At 45.1% G+C, this 16,177-nt stretch overlaps 1 protein-coding gene across 5 annotated transcripts in view; it reads left to right on the top strand.

The window, feature by feature from the left end:
• The first annotated feature begins 273 nt into the window (after positions 1-273).
• WDFY3 (WD repeat and FYVE domain containing 3) overlaps positions 274-16,177 on the top strand; it is a 180,353-nt gene continuing 164,449 nt past the window's right edge. For all 5 annotated transcript variants that reach the window (XM_074905929.1, XM_074905926.1, XM_074905927.1 and 2 more), the window contains exon 1: positions 274-653. The gene's annotated coding sequence lies outside the window, so the exon portion shown is untranslated. The remainder of the gene's footprint in view (positions 654-16,177) is intronic.

Below are 16,177 nucleotides of genomic sequence, written 5' to 3'. Positions count from 1 at the left end.
ATTGTGAGAAGCCCCAGAACTAAGAAGGGGGCCTGGGTGAGAGGAGGAGTCCCTCGGGGCGCTGGTTCCCCTGAGGGGAGGGGGCGGCGGGCCGGTGCCTCAGGGATTGCTCCCGCCGCCCGCCATTACGGACCGGCTCTCCTCAGGCGGCCTCGCCGGGCCGCGGGAGCGGCGGCCGCCGCAGCCAGCCGGGAAGAGGGGAGGAGGAGGAGGAGGAGCGGAGGGAGGGAGGAGGCAGCGCTGGCAGCCGGGCGGGGAGGGGGCACTCGGCGCCGCGGAGGAGGAGGACTAAGATGGCCACCAGCCGCCGCGGGGAGCGGCCCCGCTCCCTCCGCCCCGCCTCGCGCGGCCCCCTCGGCCCGGCCCGGCCTTGATGGGGCCGGAACGACCCCGGCGCCCGGACGCTGCAGCGGCGGCGGCACCTCCCGCCGGAGCCCGCCCGGGCCGCAGCGGGGGAGCCGCCCTCCCGGCCCGGCCCGCACCGCCCGGCCGCGGCCACCCCGTCGCGTAACCCCCCCCTCCGCTCCCCGCCGAGCCGTGCCCGCGGAGAGAGCAGAGAGGAGGCGAGAGAAGAGGCCGCCCGCTGCCCCCTCCCCGGCCCGGCGGGCCGGGCCGGGCACGGCGGCACCGACGGAGACCCCCGCCGCCTCCCGGTGAGTGTGTGGCGGCCCTGCCCGGCGCTTTGTTGCACCGGCGCCGGGCCCGGCCGCGCCGCGGGGAGACCCACCGCCACCGCCCCGCGGGCCCGGCGCGGCGGGGCTGCGGCCCCCGACCCTGCTGGGGTGCCGGCCCGGCCCGGCCGCAGGCCGCGGCGGCCGCCCCGCTCCCCGGGGATGCCGGGCGGGCGGCCGCCTCCCTCCGCCGCCGCCGGGCTGGAGGAGGGGGGCGGCGGCGCAGGTGCCTCGGGGGATGGATCATTGTCACTGCACGGGCAAAGCCCCCCTCCTCCCCCGTTTTGTCATGTTTTATTTCAGCGGCCGCTCTCTGGCTGCCGGCCCCGGGGCAGGGCTGGCTCGGCCCCGCCGGGCTGAGGGGGGCGGGCAGGGGCTGTGCGGGGGTCCCGGCCTGGCGCGGTGGTGGTGGCGGGGGGGGCGAGGGAAGCCCGGAGGGGACGGCGGAGCCCCGCGGGCGCTGCGGCGGCGCTGGGCCGCTCCGGCGGCCTTTGTTGTGGCCGGGGAGGGCGGTTTTCCCGCGGGAGCCCCGGCGGGGGTGCGGGAGGGGGGCCGGCGGCCCCAGCCCTTGGGGGTGCGGGAGGGCCGGGCCGCGGCGGGGACCGCCCGCCGCCCCGGGCCAGCGCCGGGAGTGAGCCCGGTCCGCAGGCGGGGAGGCGGTTCGCTTTTTTCCCCTTCATTTTTTTTTTATTTGTTTATGCAGTTAGTTATTTTGGCGGCAGACTTGGAGCTATCGACCCCGTGGTGCGGCAGGGACGTTCGAGTTAAAGTACCCGGCGGGTTTCTCCCCGGGGACGGGGGAGGTTGTGGCTCCTGGGGGGTCCAGACTGTGGTGTGGGGGGGGCTGCGGAGGTGCTGAGGTACCTGCTGCTCGTCTTTAAGGTGTTTTTTGCCCTGCAGTTCTGGGAGGTGATCTGCATAGATGAGGAGCGTTGGATGGAGGCCAGTCTGTAGTGCTGGGTGCTGAGGCGCCCTGTGATGTTCACCTTGAAAGATTAGGACCATAATTTCTAGCTGTGCTTGTGTATATCTGCATAGGGAGAGACTTATGGAAGAAATAGTGCAGAGGAATATATGTATGTATTTTGACCTGTGGTTTCATGAATAGTCTAACTGTAATTTCCTGGTGAACTAGAGCGACTCCCAAGATTTCAGTGCTAGACCCGCGAGTCCTGGCTTTATTTTAATGACTGAATTTTGGTTACTTGGCAGCATAGGTTTCTGACGGCATCTCTGTATGTCCGGGTATTGGACCACGACGTTTTACTGTGGAGAACAAGTGCTAGGTTTCCTGTCAAGAAAAGTAAATTTTGCATGTTGCAGCAAACAGAAATGATCGGCTAAGCCATAAGCTGTGCCAGAGGTGTGTTGCTACCTGGTGCTTGTGCGTGCCCCTCTGCCCAGTCATGAGCTGTATGATGTTCTGAGCTCACAGCCTCCCGTGGATCCAGGCTGGTTCTGCAGAGAGCCAGCAAGATTGCATCCTTGGCCCATTTTGGTGACAAGCTAGCGGTACATTGAAGTAGCCTTTGTGAACATGCTGTACAGTTTACGTGAACTGGCGTTTCTTGCAGTATTTCGCTTTTGCAATGTTGGTAGACTCGCAGCGGTTGTGAATATGCACCTTACTGCCACGTGAGTTGTTCAGTTGGGGCAAGCCAACCAAATCCTTGTCTGTGCTTTTGGGTCGTAGGCAGGCATGTCTATGAAGCAGAGCGCATCCATCGGGTGCTGGAAACATGCAGCCGTGTTAATACGTCATTGCGCCTTTGGTCCGTGACCCTGGTCAAGGAGTGCTGGCTATCTAACTTTGGCTACGTATTTTGGCTACGAGTGGGTATCTCCACACGACGTGGTGTGGGTCTCTTGGGCTCGACTGGAGCCAGCTCTGGAATACTCAACACCATTGACAGCAACCTGTTTTGGGTAGAAGAATGCCTCGGGTATCAGTGGTGGTAGACCAGAGATGGGTGGATGGTATTCTTCAGCTTGATGTGTGTTTGCTAGGGACTAGAGATGTTTGTTTGCTTTTCCAATTTGCTGGGCAGTTTTAGGCTGCTAGACTTGTAATAGAAATGTATGTTTTGGGTGATACGGTTACAATTATACGGCAGCTCTTAGCACCTGATTATCTATTTGATTCCAACTGAAGCAAGATAAGCACAATGCTGTTGTCATTTTTTAGTATCTTCAGCACCATTTAAAAATATATTACAACATTTATATACCAAGGTTTAAGTAAGGGTTAGTATGTCCAGTTGATCATTTATTTGCAGTTCAGGGCATGAAGACCAGCAACTTGATAGTGTTGTGTGGTATCGGTACCATGGGAAAGGAACTCTAATTTCTTTCTTTTGAAACAGTAACAGAAAGATGATAACTAACAAAATCATTATAATTCTTAATATTTTCAACCCAGAAATTACAAATTTAGTTCAGAAGGCTACATTACCTTGTGGCATCTTGCTACATGAATCTGCAGAAAAGATATGCTAAGGGTGTGAAAAAACCCCTTGGTATTTAGTGCTGGTTTACTGGTCTAAACTGCCAGAAGCATACAAGGCGGGCAGGTCTTCAGGATGTACTGATGAGTGTTGCTGTTAGAGGAATTCAGCAACGTGTTTCTCATCTGCCAGTCTCACTTTAACTGTTAAATAGTTTTCTGCAAGTGTTCAGCTGGTTTTTTTTTTAGCCTATGGAAAACTTCTGGGATGCTTCATGTGCAGAGTATGGGGGGAGTGTGGGCAAATGTTCTGCTTGCCCTTTGAAATGCTCAGGACTGTCATGAGATTGTTTGGAAACTTTGGTGTCGGAACATGATGTTTCACTTCCCAAATGTAGATGTTAACTGTTTTGTAGCGTTGGGTTGTGGGGATTTACTTGGTTTTCTGAAGATGTGCTAAGCTGGGGAATATAAACAAGAGCCAGTAGTTCCCTCTGTGATGATTAAACTGCTGAAGGACAAATCTGCTGGTGATGATTAGCAGTTTTGTTCATGTTAGTAAGTGATTTTAAGTTCCTGTTGCAAAATAGTGGAAATACTGTTTCAGCAGTGACCTTTGACTTGCAGGACTTCCTGCTATAAGGAAGTCTTGTATCCTTTGTCCAAAACAAACAGATTTTGGAGAGGACGGATATGATAGGCTGTGAGAAACCATACATCTTGGTCACAATTTACCCCCTAGTGCTTGCCTTTCTGGTAATTAGAACTGTGGAAGGCTATTCTTAACGATAACATTACCAGAATGAAACTTGCATTTTGAAATGAGAAATAGAGTCCTTTGGTCCACGGTACAATTTTTGAGTACATGTGTAGGGGGAAAACAAATTGTTTCTTCATGGCTTTAATACTGAAGCTTTTAACTTCACTGGTTTTATCCTTGATCCTTTTGTTGGTGATGGTGTTGATAATTGCAGCATTTAAAAAGCCCAAGTTGTGACAAATACTTACAGTCTTAGTTCCTTTGAGTTATTGGCAATGCTGATTGGTTTTTAATTTTTTTTTTTTTTTTTTTCTGGTCACTTGTGTCCTGAGGGGCTTCCAACTGGAATTATAATGGTAAGCCTTCATGCACCCTTCGGTGTTGAAGGAACTGTGGTGTGCTGATGTAAGATTGTCTCTTCTCCTGGAAGAGCTTGCTGCTTTAACTTTGTAATTTAGTTTACAGTTTTAATCTTGTAATAAACAGTTTCACTATTGTATACAGTTCCTGTTATCTTCTGTTGGAGACTTTACATCCTGCTGCTGGGCTGTTTGCACCCTGTTCAGGCGGGGTAAGAGAAGACAGGACATAATTATAACGCTTTTGTGCACATTTGTTTTAACCAGCTATTCTGCAGACAGTGTATAAAGTGTTGCCATATCCTACATTCCTGTTTGCACTCTCATTGCCAAAGCTTCTGATGTTATGTGCAAAATTCTGCTGGTGGCTTGTAACGTTTTAACTGAAAGTCATTGGTGCGGACGCGAGAGCAGCAGCATCTTAGCTCAGGCAACAGCACTGCAGACTTTGCAAGGCTGAATATTCATTATGGGTGATCCAGCCTTGAGAGCATCTGTTTGTCAAGCAACCCATGTCTCGGGAAATGGTAGTGCAGGCTCTTTCTTGGTTGTTGGTCACATCACCTGTTCTTCTTTGATATTACAGGTAAGTGCATACAGCACCTTCCTTTTTTTGACAGTGAAAGATAACACTGCCTACAGACTCTTTGTTCTTGGGTGAAATGCTGGGCTTTCAACCCCAAGCCCCAAATTAAGGCTGACATGTGGGTGGTTCCCACAGCCCTTCCCAAGGGGGGTGAGTTTCCCTTTAGGCTCCCCCCCAGGGTGGGGCGGCCTGGCAGACAGAGCCATGGGGTAAAGGAGCCCCAGGGGTCCCGCATGAAGTAACCAAGGGTCAGGTGTCCCACGTAGGGAGAACAGCTGGGACCCCTGGCAGGAGGGGCAGTGTCTGTGTGTGAGGGGGATGCCCTGTGCAGAGTTCCCTGCTGGGGAAGGACCTCCCGCCTCCCTGGGACTGGGCTCCACTCAGCTCTGGCTTTGGTAAACGCGGGCTGTGCAGAGATTCAGTGTGTGGCTTCCTTGGTCTGATGTGTTTGGCTGGTTGACTCGGTTGTCTCCCGTCCCTTCTATGGGAGACTGCATGTCACCCTTTATCCCACCCACTGTTGGTCGTGTGGTGTCGTTGGGGTCAGTGGGATTGATGTCCATTATGTATAACCTGACTGACTTGTTTGTGCCCCCAGCGCTCACCCATGTGCTGACCCTTCTGTATCAAATACAATTTGGTTATTGGTTCATCTTTATGCTGGCTGTGTCCTTTATGCTAGGCCTGATAATTGGCAAAACCTATTGGATGGTAGGGATGATCATTTAAGCAAAGTTAGATGACCTGTAGCACAGTTGTTGCATATCTTGCTTGGTCTTTATCTGTATCAGAGCTTAACAGTTGAAGGAGGAATAGAAAATACCATATAAAACGGTATAAAACCGTTGGGTTAGTATTGTGTAGCATTTTCTGAATCAAAGTGACTTGTTTAAACCCTCCATGTTGATTTGGTACCTGTAATTAAAAGGAATTCTTGTATGAATAGCGAAGGGGGAACAGTCTGTTGCTAATTTGATTGTAGTACTCGTGCCTATGAAGCGGTTCAGTAGGTAGCTGTAAGGGTTGTAGGGACTCAGCTTTTCTGCTTGGTCTTTAAGGTAGCTGAGGCTATCAGGGAGTTGTTGGTCATTCCCTGTGCCCCTTGTCTAACTCGGTGTACCTGCTTTTTCATGAGGGTTAATCAGAAGGTACCAAAGATTGCTAGTTACTCAACTGAAACAGGGTTTCACACATTGGGCACCTTTTTCTTCCCCTCTTTCGAAGCTGATACAAAGAAGGACTTGGTGACTGCTGTGAGGACTAGATAGCAGCAGCCTGGTGAGCAGCCCGTGGCTTCAGTCTCAGGTGCTGCTCTCACTGCTGGGGGAAGTGGGCTTACCCCTCCTAGGGAGCTCTTGGCTGGTACTGAGGCGTTCAGAACAGGTGTGAAGTGCAGCTTCGTCCAAGTAGCTGCAAAGAAGGAAGAATAGGTCTTGGTCCTTTTCTGTTTGCTTTGCTCTAAATGTGCAGGTTTTTTTTTTTTTTTTTTTTTTTTAAAGGCTTTTCTGAGTGAAGATGACACACATCTTCTAGTTTTTCCCCTGAACAGCTCTGGGGAAAAATTTTTCTGATTTCTGTTCTGTGTGGAAATGTGCATTGACATATTTTTTGACAATTGTGCTGATGGTTTTGGAATTTTGAATAACAGCAGGGAATCCTTCTGGCTTTCTTATGGTGTGTTTTTTTCTTTTTTCTCTCCCCACCTCTTGAGCTAAGCTGTGAGTGTGGAAATAGAACTATCTGTACTGAGATTTGGGAAGAAAAATTGTTTGACATTTCTTTGGAATTGGATTATTCCAGTGAGAGCTACTTGTCATATTTTGGGATCTTTCCCTTTTGAGGGAAAACGATTTTGATTGCTTTGCTGGTTTTGGTGTTTCAACAGTGTCCTGTGATGGATTTCCTCCTGTCTTAAACATGTGACTTCTAATGCTTCTGTCATATCGCAGAATAGGAACAGATTTGCAGAACTTAGTGTAGCACATGTAAAAAAAAAAAAAAGTGTTTTCTAAAATTTCAAAAGCGATAGAACAACTTCATGATAGAAAAGTGAATTGCGTGGAGGAAATGAACTGTAAGGGGTGTTGAATGGTATGAAGGCACACAGCTTCATATTTTTGAGTAAACATTAAGAAATGTAGGAGAAAGTTAAGATGGGTGCATCTGAATTACAATAATCAGCTATGCATTAAAAGAATTTAGTTCTTTGACCTTCACAAATACTGTTATTTCCATGTCATGCATTTATTACAATACTACAAGGAAGAAAACTTGAGCAGGTTTGCGAACTTAGTGTACGGACAATAGTAAGTGTGAAAACGCATGGAAGAAGTGGATTTTCCAGACAGTTTATTTAATCCCTTTCTTTCTTGCTCTAGAGAAATTGCGTATTACATTGAAAGTATGTAAGAGTTAAACTCGTGCTTTTTCAGGTTGGGTGGGTCCTCATCAGTTACATGCTGAACTTACGCTTCTTATTCCAGTTCTAAGATACCTATTTTAGAGAAGTCAGACCCTTTATAGTGGACTTTTGCCTACTTTTTTCCAGCAACTTTTTCTATGAACTTCCTAGTTGGTGAAAAAAGTTATTCCCTCTCTTGATTCACCCATTTTCTTTCTGGCCATGCCAGTTTTAGTTTTGCATGTGCATTTGAAGTTTGCTAGCAAAGGGTGTCAGAGTAGGGGGAGGAGTTACCAAAATCAATGCTTAATTTTAAATAGCTGTCACAAACAAATGGAGAAAAGCAAAACCTTCAGAGCTGGCACTTTGGTAGTGATGAGATAGACGCACTGCTAGAAAGGGAAGATATTCATGCGTGTTCCTGACAGGTGTTTTAGGGTCCTTCATTAGTGTGGATCAGGAGCTCTTGAGAGCTCCTTGTTCGTCTGACTTTGTGTCAGTACTGCTTTTGTCCGAGGTATCACCGTGCGTTGGGTATTAGAGGGTAGCTCTACCCGGAGTACTTTTCTCAGTATCATTCTTCCAGGTGGAGCATGGGTGCAAGTGAACTGTGTTTTATGTGCTGACATTATCAGATGATCTATTATTTTGAAATGAAGGCATGGTAAAAATCTTGGGTGCTGTGCTTTGTGTAAGCTAGTAGCTCATGGGATGTTACTTCAGGTGGTGGACTGTGTTTGAATGCCATAGTGCTAAGTAGTGTTGCTTACTACCCCTGGCTTTTGCTGAGAACCAAAGTCTTAACTCCCAGGTGAGATGCAATAGAAAGAGGGGGTTTGTACACCAGGGACTTCCTAAAGTTTGGGTTTGGTTACTTGGCACTGCAAGTATATGTTTTTTTTTTTCATAATTTGAGATTAGGGCAATAGAAAGAGAAACTGCAGGGCTTGGAAAATGCTTAGGGTGTCCAGAAGGTACAATGTTTAAAAAAAACCCCCAAAACAAAACAATCACCAACAAACCCACACAGAATGCATGTGATTTTTTTCCATTAAAAATATGACAAAATATCAACTTGGCTTGGTAACAAAACTTATAAAAGTTTTCAAGTGCTTGGATGATGGACAATCCCAAAAGAGAAAAAGATTGTTCAGAAAGCCTTAGGGAGGGTGAAGATCTTTAAGAAGGTTAATCAGATAGGAGTGTGCTTGGCATAATCAGCTTCAGCTTTTGTCTAAGGTTTATTAGACTGGCGTGGTGTATTGGCCTTTGAGTAGTTCGTAGTAGGTGGACTGTACGAGTGGAATCTTTTTTTCTTTGGCTGGATGATATGGAGGCTTCAGTGGCAGTACTAGTTTAAGCAGTTCCTGCACCCAAATTGTGGAGAGCAGGGGCCAAGTCTTGTATGGAATTACTGCAGCAAGCTCAGAAATGATCCTTAATTTTTTGAAAAAAAGACATAAAACAGTTGCCTGAGGATAGCCAAAGGGGTAATGAGAATTAAGAGCTGGAAATTCCCAGCTTCTTCAGGTTTAATGCTGTAAGCCTGTGTGTCTGTTAAAGTTGGCTCGTCATAGAACCAGGGCCTTACTTTTATGGAAGTGGAAGAAACTTACAGGACTTTGGGCTTTCTCTTGAGTGTTTGCTTTAATGCCAGAAGCTTTTGAACCCTCATTGAAGGGGAGAAGGTAGGGTTTAGTGCTCTGACTTTGGAACAGGAGAGAAGAGTGCTTTTGCTGCAGGCTGATGGTGATAGGACCACTCCCTGCTGTTTTGGCACAAAGATTCACCACCTCCCTAGCATTGAGAGTGCTGCTGGTGGTCTCAGGACTTGTCTCTGCAGTTATATCCTTGCCAAGGCTTATTTACTTCTAATGGGGTTTTACGGAGGTCCTTGGGTCTTCATGTGAGAGCTGGGGATGAGATCAAGGCCTTGCTTTGTTTTTGTGTGAGCAGACAGAGTACAGAGTATATCGCATGGTAAAATGACAGACACAGCAGATGATGAGCTTCTTAATGTAAAAGTGGAACCTTTTGATGTTGGGAGGGTTGCTAACCTAAGAGTTGGAATGTCATGGTGCAGGTCCTCCGTTGTGAGATTGACTCTAGTTATGTCTTTTAAAGCATTAAAAGCATGAAATAAATGGATTTCCTTTTTGATTTTTCAGTCTTGAGCATGCAGTTGTCAAATTTTTCCCACGACTGCAAGGGCTACAATGTTTCTGGAGTCTTCACGTGGCAAAATGCTTGGAGTTGGGATGACATAAATATGGTGACATTGAGAAGGATGTGGCAAGAGCTGGCAATACTCTTTTCATCACTGGTTTCCTGTGATGAAGTGACTGAAGAGGAGTGAAATTCATTTTATTCGGGAGTTTCTTTATACTTGCAGAAGAAAGGAAGCATCTCTGAACAGGCAGAAGTAAACATTCTTTATAAGCAGTCATGTGGAATAGGCATAGAAACAGTTTTGGTATTACATCACAAAGTAAATGCTAATACTTGAGTCAGTAGCAGTTGAGCAGTGAGCCACAATAGAAATGTAAAAACAAACTTCTGTGGATATGATCTAAGAGGATGCTAATTTGCTTGTTAATGAGGTTTGCAAAAGTTTGTTTTTCACAGTTCTGAGCAGTGAGGATAAGCTAGCGAAGAATATTTAATTCAGGTTTTGAGGGGGTTATGAAGTAACTGGGGAGTGTCTCTCCAAGCTTTTTGTTATTATAGAGCATAAAGGCACAGTAGCACCACTTCTTACTTTGACTGTAGTAACTTCTGGAGACAGAAATATTTTGCTTTCAGTTTCTTAGCAGGAACATAAGCATGTTCCTAACAGTGTTGGATGGTGGGGGGAAAGCTTCCTTGTTCTTTGTTTGAAACCCCTTGCTATTTCACTGGTGGTGTCCCTGTACTTAGGGAGGCAGAAATCTGGATATGCTGTATTAGTAACTGTATTTTTTGGGGTTTTTCTTTTGCATAGCTACTTGTAAAGTTTTTTGGTGTGAATTGGAATAGCCTACTGGTCAGTTAAACTACCTAAAACTATAACCTGTTTTATTTCAGTAAAGCACATACGTGTACATATGTGCTTCAAATACACATGATGATCTGAATGTTTGGTTTTTGGTTTGCTTGTGTGTTGTGGTTTTTTTTTTCCCTTTAATGGAAGCAGAGGAGGGGTGTGTGCGTATTGCAAATAATGTATGCTATAAGTGTCTTGAAATTGCAATCTTTCTTTATAAAATGAGATCAGTGTAGTTCATGTTTCTCTGAAGTAGCTCAGATTGAGTACGGAATGTACCAAGGTGAGGGTTTAGCTCCCTTTGGCACAGACAGAATGAATTTGAAAGATGAAAACTCGCCTCCGCTTTCCTGCCTGTTCTCTTTACCATCATTATTGGGAATCAAGTTGAACTTGCAGCCTGAGTAAGGATGAACATTTTAAATGAAAATGTAATAGCACAACAATAAGCTTATCTAAATAGTTTTAAAAAAATAGATACCATCATAAGGAGGTGTTTGCGTTGTGTGGAGTTCAGTTCAGGTCTGTCTTGTTCCCTTAAGCTGAGGGTTGTGCAGGTGATCCTTAGGAGAGCTGCTTGTTCTCTGCCTTCTGTAGTACTCCTCTCAACGTTGCCTTTGAGGTGGAAAGTGGAGCACCTCAAATACTGCAGGCTCCTGGTCAGTTGAAATAAGTTTCTTGATTTTGCTGAATTTCCCGGTCGCTCCACATTAAGTTGCCAGAGAAGTTAACCAGCCTGCAAATCTCCGTGATGGAGGGACAAATGATCTGTGTCCAAAAATATGTTGTCTCTTTTTATCTTCTGTTGTTTATAATAAGTTACTTCTAGGAGCTTTCTTGAAATACGGCATCTTTATAACTATTTCTGTGAATAGTTGTACTAAATTACACAGGATTCAGCTTGAGATGGTTCTGGGGAAGGGGTGTGTATGTGTGTGTGGAGAGTGAGGTGAATGTAAGGTTTTTTTACTTTCACAGCCTGCCTTTGCAAGCTTGTCTTTAAAAGTGTGCTTTAAGAGGCATGATGATTTTTTTTTTTTGCCACTTCCAAAAATGCATTTTAAAATTATTTTTATGTCTCAGACCTTGTCCAAAATGCCCAACAGAACTAGATGTTTTTAGCAGCCCTATTTTGTCAGGTATTCTAAAATTCTTTTCTTTGATGCTCTGAGAAAGGCTCTGTGGTATCTGTGGGTACCGGGACCATGTTGAAGGGTTTATTCTGGCGTTAACGACAGGGCAAGACTTGAGTCAGGCGGACTAACCACTGCTGCCTTTGAATACTGATCTTTGTTGGGAGGAAGGACTTGTCTTAAAATGTTCACCTAGGATGGTTTGAACACATCAGAGAAATTTTGATTGGAAGGGACAGCTAGTGCAGCTTGAAGCAGGACATTTGCTAGGGTGTTTTAGTTGGGAGCATGGGGTTTGGAGGCCTGACTTTTTACAGGAAGAGATAAGAGGTGGTGGGTATGGGGTGGTGAGCTTTTAATGTGCTTTAAGCAGCAAATGAAGACGTGAATCTTTCAGGTGCATGGTGAAGCAGAGGCAGATTTTTATTTTCTTGATGTGATACTGAAGATAGTAAGATCATATGTTATTTGATGGGAAATGAAAGTACTGGATATTTAACTGTTTTTCACCATTGGGCTCATAACTGCTGTATTGCTTAGACTTCTGCTGTATTTGCTCTTGGAGCCATGGGCAGCAGTGACTGGTGTCAGCAGCCTGTGAGGTCCAGCATGTGGAGGGTGCTTACCTCTGCGAAGGAGAATGCAGGCTGCTTTTGTGAATTTAAACAAATTAATTATAAACAATAAGTGGTTTTTGACCTTTTTACTTTGCTCAGGGTGCATATTTAAGGAAATGAGCTTGTAGTTAATCAGAGAAAGGGGGGCAGGAGCTCTGTCAGAAACACTTGACTAAAATTTGGTATTAACTTGGAACATAGAACATTGGGCAGAAGTCATTCTTTCTTTAATAATGTTTGGAAAAGTCTTTGAATAACCCAGGTTTTTAGAAGAACTGCATTGCTTGGGATTAATGGGCAATCTTGATAATTTAAAGGAAAAAAAAATCCTAGTAGGTGCACCGTGTTGCATTTTCTTGTTAACACATGAAAACTCCTTGAGTAGTTTTTGGTATTTTTGTTCCAGGAAGATAGCTTTGTAACTGTTCTAGGAAGATAGCTTTGTCTACATGAATGGAAAATGGGGGCCCGATGAAGGCTTTTATTATTTGTCTGTTATTTTTTCACTAATACAAGTATTGCTGTTATTTCTTTAGACTGGGCAAGAGGTATTTTTTTGAAGATACCTTGAAGAACTTTACAGATTTGTTTTGCCAGGAATACTTGGCCTTTTTCTTTTCTCATTCTAGTTAATGACTACTTATATGGCCATGGCCAGTTTGCTAGTTAACAAGTAAAATCTACCAATAAAAAGTAAAACCAGCAAAATAGATCCCCTTCCCTCCTCCTCCAGTTTCTTCAGTAACAACAGTTAAGTAGCAAAAGAACAAATAACCAGTCAGGCAAACAAATCATGAGGATTTTATTGCGGCCAGTTCACTGTGGCTCTGAGTGTTGGAATAAAAAATGAGTTTTCTGTTGCCCTCCAGCCCTCTCATCAGCTACTGTTAGAATAATGCTTAGGCTGAACGGTTTTGAGAGAGAAGAATGGCACTTGATTGCTTTAGGGCTCAGAAATACACGTTTCTAGGCTTTGCATGTTAGGGCAATAATGTAGGGTGGTGTGTGAGCACGGGCCTCGCTGTTGGTAGCTTGTCATGCAGCTGTGATTCTGGTGCTGGCCAGCCCCAGAAGGTTAGCGGGCTGGAGGAAGGACAGTTTTCGTAGCTGATAGTTGAACTCACTTGTCCGTAGGGGAAACCGCTGCCTAAGGGACTGCTGTCCTCAACGTGGGGGGATTTGTAGTTGCATTTATAAAACACCATTCCTTGGAAGTAGGTTCACTGTGTCTGATGGAGGAATAATGCTTTTCCTGAACTAAAGCAAACTCTGTAAAAGCAGTAGTTAGTTTCATTCCATGAGTTCCTTCTAATTTATCCTTGCAGCTTTCTGCTTCCCAATTTCAGTGTCTTCCTCTCTTATTTATGAACTGACAATACATGGCAGGACACTCCTCCATATGTGCTTATGCCTACTGCGTTAATGTTGTTCCTAAGTTCTCTTTCACAGAAAAGTGGTGTTCTTACCCTCCCTTTCTTTTTTCATTGCTATGCTTAAGTATTTTGTTGTTAGTAAGTAAGCTTCTCACTCTTTATACCATTTGTAATGGCGGTTCCTGAGGTGGGTTTCCTAACAGAGTATTTTGAACAGGACTGGGGAAGAAGATGGCAAAAATATTAATGTGAGCTGAGACTTGTACTAAAAATACAGTACTGTCCCAAAATTTATACCTCTTAATAGGTTATTCTTACTTTCTGCTGTTTGTTGTGTATGGTCCTGTTGGTTCATCTTGAAGAAGAGCTAGTCCAGTCTAAGTTAAACTATTTTCAATAAAAAGGCACGGGAAGGGAGGAGGAGAGAACATGGATGTTCCAGAGCAGGAGCTGAAAAACCTGTGTACTGGAGCAGTATAATTACAGTGCCTGACATATTTTCAGCCTCTGTTCTGTCCTTTCTTAGTGAAAAATAACTGGCTTTTGAAGAATCTGGTACTTCAGTGGTGATCTCTGGATGATTGTAATGGTTTTTACAGTAAGAAATCACTATCCTTCCACACAAGCAGGGACACGTCACTGCGTTGGTTGCAGTGTCCTTTAGTTGAATGGAAGTGTCTCTTCTAGAAAGATGTCCTGTGTAATGAATGGCTCTGAGTTAAGGGGAGATCTTACATGGTTAATATTCTGTTCTGGCCAATTATCACTCTCCTAAGAGGGTTTTTTTCCAGACTGAAAGTGAGTTTGCTTACCTTCCAGCGTGTGTTGTAATACCATTATCTGCTAGGTCGAAGAGCCCCGTGCTATGTAAATATGATCTGCATACAGAGAAGATGACCCAGTCTCTTTTTAGCTTTCTCCTGACCTTCAGTAATAAATTTAACTTTCTGTGATAAATAAAATACATTTAAGTGATTAGTAGTCATTATTTGTATTCCAGTTCCCCTCTTGTGCTTAAGATGCTTTAAGAAGAGTGACCTTTAGATGTATTGGCATCCTGGTGCATAGACTGGTATTTCTTGCCTGCCTTGAAACCCTCCCCTCCTCTCCCAGCCATCTCCCCAACTCAGAGGTGCCTTCCGCTGCATCCAAGGGTTATGTAACTCACGTTGCCATGGGCTTTATGGACTTAAATTTGTGCTTTATGGACTCTGATACCTTCTTCCCACTCTGGTGTCTGGCATGTAACCATGCATTCGACTGTATTAAAATGGATGAAGTTAGAAGGTGCCTTGTCTACAAGAGGTTCAAATAATGGTATCAGTCAGCAGATACCCTGTATCCCCCCCATGTGTTCATCCGGTTGCATGAATTATTGGTTTCTGTTAATATATTAGTTGCATTAGTGTACCTTTAATGTGATTAAAACAAAGTTGCTGAGCTGAAGGTATCAGTTTAATGATGCTGAGCGGCACATGATGCCAGCTTTGGTAGTGAAGAAGTATATTCATGTGAGGAGACCACGCTTATCTCAAAGTGATCAATTTAATAATGTGAGTGAGGTGGCTGGAAAATCTGAACTAACATAGCTTGTCTGAACAGCATTATTGTAGTCACAGTTCGGTCTCAAAAGGGTAGAAATTTCATTAGTGGGTGAGGGTTTGGACGGAGTTTTTTGTTTTGTGTTTGGTGGTTGTTGTTTTGATATGCGTGGGGGGTTTTTTTTTGGTGGTGGTGTGTTTTGTTGTTAGGTGTTTAAGCATGTCACGTGGTTTTAGAATACAAGGTCCTCCCAGTACTAAAAGTTTGTTTCTGTTTGGCTTCCACTATGTTGGTTGTTGTCAACAGGACAGGGAAGTGGAGGTGGAGACAAAGCAGTACCATTTGTGCCGTTGTAGTTCTTGGATGACCACTTCTGAGCTTTCTAGAAAAACTATCCTAGTGGATCTGCAAGCCTAAGAAAGCTGTGTTGCAGTCATCATACAACACTTTTTTTCTTACACTCTCAGTTTAGGGAATAGCAGTAGTCAGTCTCACTTGGATGTGGACAGAGCTTTTGTCCCTGCTCTTTAGTTGGAGGAAAAAGTTTGGGGGTTTGGGGAGGAAATATTTTATTTTCCCCCTCCGATGCTGTTTGCTCTTCAAACACCCTGAGTTTTTATTCCTACTCTTCATTTCCTTCCTTCCTTCCTTCATCTCGGTGGTTAATGGTGCCCTGCCCCCTTGTTGCCAGTCCCGTTGGGGCACCTCCTGCTGGATGGTAGAATAACTGTTCTTCCTGTGGGTGTCAGCACGGGGTGATAGAGAAGGAGGTGCTGTCTGAATTCATACATGCTACATTATCAACATCATTATAAGTTCTTCAGCTGCTTCCGAGTGGTATGCTGACAAGTCTGGACAGGCAGATGGAAGGAATGTGTCAGCTTGCCACAAGTAAGAGAACCCAGGTTAGTGACCCATCTCTGTTTCACAGTTAGTGTTTCTCTTGCAGTATCTGTTGCTGTAAGTCTGGCATATGTGCTACTGTTGCTTCTGGGAGTGCTTTAAATGAAAGAAATGCATTATTTCTATTTCTTTTTTTGATTTGTTTTGATATTCTGCTCTTGCAAAAAGCTCTGCTCATGAGAGCAAGCAAGGGAGAACGTGTGCATGTGCTCGTTTGTCAGAGTATTCATTTATCCTTCCTGCTGGTTTGGGGATTTTATGGGGGTCTTTTTTTGTGTGTTATAATCTCAATTGCATGTCCTTCCTGATCTGCCCTTGAAAGAAAAGTCTTCTTTCAAAACTGTTTTGTGAACTTTCTACAGGTCCA

Source organism: Athene noctua, chromosome 4 (assembly GCF_965140245.1).
Source record: "Athene noctua chromosome 4, bAthNoc1.hap1.1, whole genome shotgun sequence".
Classification (NCBI taxonomy): domain Eukaryota; kingdom Metazoa; phylum Chordata; class Aves; order Strigiformes; family Strigidae; genus Athene; species Athene noctua.
This window is presented reverse-complemented; position numbering and strand designations above follow the sequence as displayed.